At 28.2% G+C, this 4,064-nt stretch overlaps 1 non-coding gene across 1 annotated transcript; it reads left to right on the top strand.

Moving 5' to 3' along the window:
* Positions 1-2,759: 2,759 nt before the first annotated feature.
* On the top strand, positions 2,760-2,833 carry TRNAT-AGU. The gene has a single exon. It is a non-coding gene; the product is annotated as a tRNA-Thr (tRNA).
* The last annotated feature ends 1,231 nt before the right edge of the window (positions 2,834-4,064 follow it).

Raw genomic sequence — 4,064 nt, 5'->3', positions numbered from 1 at the left:
CACGTAGATGCCAATTCTCAATAATTTCTAATCGGGTCCCTGTATGTAGGCACCAATTCCCAGTCGATCTGGGTTCATGAACATTCATACACGTAATTCCCAATTGGGTCCATGCATGTAGGCACCAATTCCTGCCCAAGTCATGTAAACTTTTTTTATGCAAAATACACGTAATACCCGCCCGAGCCTTGACCGGGTTGCCCCATACCTCGTACCCGGTTCTATGCCATGAAGTCTGCCCCAAGTAGTTTCAAACCCATTTCCAATATACTTGATGAAGACCGGGTATCTTAAAAGAATAAGTTTTTGTCTTTTTTGTCTTTTTTTTACTTTTTTCTTTTCTAATTTCCAAATACCCCATTCATTTCTGGTTCTTATCCCATGAAGCCCGCCTAGTAAATTTCAACCTATTTGCTTTGTACCTGGTGAAGACTCGGTGAAGCCTGATCGGGTATCTTAAAAAATAGTTTTTTTTGTCTTTTTGTCTTTTTTTTTTTAAAAAAAAAAAAATCAAATATGCTTCTATATGACATTAGAATAAAGAAACAAACAAACAAGCATCAATATAAGCAAATGAATTCTAACATGAAAGAAATGATCGAACTATTTAATACAAAATGAAATACATACCTTCTTACGAAGTACAAAATCACAACTTCGTGATGTACAACTTTTGGACTTGACGAAAAAAAATTCGTTTTGGAGATGATTTGGTGAATTGAGCTTTTTGTGAATCACACTTTCGCAAAGATAATTTTTTGTTGTGGGTTGTAAAACATTTTGGTGAATTTATTTTTGTGAATTAATTTTGGTTGTACAATAATTTTTTGGTTGTAGGTTGATTGGCTGAATTTAAAATTAATTTAGTAGGTTGGTTGTTGAAATTTAACAGTGATAATGTATAAAGGAAGCATAAGAGTAATTGTACATAAAAAATTTCTCATGCTTACATCATTTTCATACTCGATGAGTAAAAAAATTTGTTTTTCAATAAGAGGTCAAATATACAAAGTCAAATTCTAAAGAGTCATTTTTGTCAATTACCCCTCGTCAATCGTCCATCTTAATCAAGGCTTGAGCATCATATTAAACTAAGAAAATGTCTAATTGCCAAAATATTATTACTTCTCTTTTGAATATTCTATTTTATTTTTTATGTACAAAGAGAGGAGGCTACATAAAAATATGTGCATTAAGGATGTCCATGCAACCATTTTTATTTCAATATTTTCACATATCTATTATTGCAATTACTATTGCATATATAAAAGAATGCATTATTTTACAGTACAACCACTTTCAATTGATTAAATTCTATGATTTTTCTTTTCGTTTTGATATGAATATAAACACAAGTATTATTCATGTTTTTCTTTTAGACACGCATACAATGCAAGCGCATTGATACATCATTTCGATGTGTAACAACACCCAATTGAACAAACCCATCCAATTGGGATATATTGCATATCCATTGGGCTCAATAGAAAAATACTTCGAAAGAGTCTCATCCCATCTCAAAAAGTTACATCCCGTAAACATCAATTACACGTATTCGACCTAAAACTTTAATTTTGAAATATATTAAATTTATTGTGTAAACAAAAAATCGGAAAGGTCATATTCGTTGCTTTTCAAACGAATACCTACACTTCAAAAGTTGCATGCAATCAACAAAAGAGCAATATAGGAATTTACAAAAGAACGGAAAAAAAAAATGTAAGAGAAAAGGGATAGGTAAAAATTATTCCTTATAGCTCCTTTTATATATAGCATGGATAAATTGATTAAATTGATTAAACATATTTGTCTATTTGATTAAGTTATGGACTACGATTTGAAACAAGTTATAATTTAGTTTTTTTTTTTTTTTTTTATTTAGTCTTTTGAAAGAAAGAAGACATCCATTCAAAACTCAATCAAATTGCCCCATGGGCTACAAAAGAAGTGTCGTGAGAATACAAAGAAACCAACCACAAACACTAGAATTTCAAAAAAAAAAAAAAAAAAAAGAACTTGTGAGCCATAACATAAACGACCAAATTAGACTTGCTATGAATTTCAAAAACCCTTTGTAACTTTTTAAAACTAAGAGAGAATTCTCATCATGTCAACTACAAGATTAATCGCCTTACTATGAATATCAATAGCACCCACAATCATTTGAATGACTGATAAAGAGTCTAACAACACTAGCACACAAGATATATCCATCTTCTCGCCCAAGCTGAGACCCACATAAATTGTTAAAGTTTCTTTATCAAAAGGGGACAAACTCTACTCAACAAAGCTATGTAGAGCCACCATAATCGAACCTTCTGATGAATCTATTACCATCCTGAATTAGACAATTGTATCTCTCACTACATGCAACATCGACATATACAATAGATCCTGCCCATATAAATAAACAGAATGAACCTCTTGACACTAATCCTCATGATTCAGTAAAACTTCATAAATGATTTCTAAGATTTGATTAAATCCTTATAAACAATCTCTACTGTAGAAACTAATTATATGAATTTAATCAAATTATAAGGACTGAATGCTAATTATAAAGTATAAAATTTTCTTGTAGAAATAAAATTTGTAATTTAATGAGCATATTTTTATCAAGTTCAACTTCCATTTTCCACGCTGTTGTGAAAAAGAAGGAAAAAAAAAATATTAATATGTTCACTCTTTCGAAAATACAAATTTGAGATGATCGTCCCAGTAGTTACGAATAATTAGTAAAATGCTCAAATATTACCGAAGCTTTCATAGCTCAGTTGGTTAGAGCACCCGTTTAGTAAGCGGGAGGTCTTGAGTTCGACTCTCAATGAAAGCAGTATTAGATTTTATTAATCATATCTTCTGGCGTGGGCTAATCTTCTCGAATTCTGCACAATCGAATTAATTTACTTTTAACAAATAGTCAAATAAAACGATTAAACAAATTTGAATTATATAACTTTATGGTTTATGGATTAATATGAGATGGATCTTATTTCATATTTGGAGGTCTATTATTCTATCTTATCGATTTTAATTATTTGTGAGTTCATTTTCGAAAGACATTTCGTATTTCACTGTATTTTTCTTTCGTGTATCGTATATCATTATCAAAACTCTCCAAATATCAGAATTTCCTACATCTTATATCATCTCAGCGCCTAAACAGTTCATAAGTAATATTCAATTTCATTCGAAAAATATTATTATTTTTTAAAGACTAATCATTCTAAATCTCAATCTCACACAAAATAATAAAAAAATTAATTAAATCAATATATATAATATTGCCAACATAAAAAGTAATTTAAATATATGAAAAGTGTACAAAATAAACATGGATAAGAGATTGGTGCACCATAAAGGAAAAAAAATTGTGAGAATAGTTTAATCCATTTATAGAGAAATTTATATTTGAAAAATAATTCGATTTAATGTTAAATCCAATTTTGAAATTATTAGATAAATTGATTTTTTTTTCCGAAAATTTCGTATGCATATAAATGAGTTTTTTTTTTCTTTTTTGGAAAAATCGTTATACATTTAACTTGAATATAATAAGATTATTTAAGAATATTGGATAAAATGAGATTGTTTTGAAAAACTTCAAATCATTTAACGTGAATGAAATTGTTTTTTTTTAGATAACATGAGATTTTTTTAATACTTTTTTCTTTTAAAAAAATCTTTTCACGTGAATGATAGATTCTTAGATAACATAAGATTTTTTTCAAAAAAAATTATCTTTTTAACGTGAATGAGATATAAATTTTAGATGATATGAGATAGATATAAAATATGTGTGTGTTTTTTTTTTAAAAAAAAAATCATTTTATTTAAGGTGGATTAGAGATAATAAGATAACATGTGTGTTATTATTATTGTTATTTTTTAAATCTACTATCATTTAACTTGTGAATATCAGTAAAAATAAAATTAGGGATTTCTTTTTAACCTAACGCGTGAACACAAAAAAAAATTAAGGGAAATCTCTTTATAATGATTTTAATATAAAATTACGTTTATAACCCTATATCCAATCATTAAAAGAGGCAAATGGGGAAAAT

The sequence above is a fragment of the Benincasa hispida genome, chromosome 6, assembly GCF_009727055.1.
Source record: "Benincasa hispida cultivar B227 chromosome 6, ASM972705v1, whole genome shotgun sequence".
Lineage (NCBI taxonomy): Eukaryota > Viridiplantae > Streptophyta > Magnoliopsida > Cucurbitales > Cucurbitaceae > Benincasa > Benincasa hispida.
Note: the sequence above shows the minus strand (reverse complement) of the source record. Positions and strands in the feature narration are given on the sequence as shown.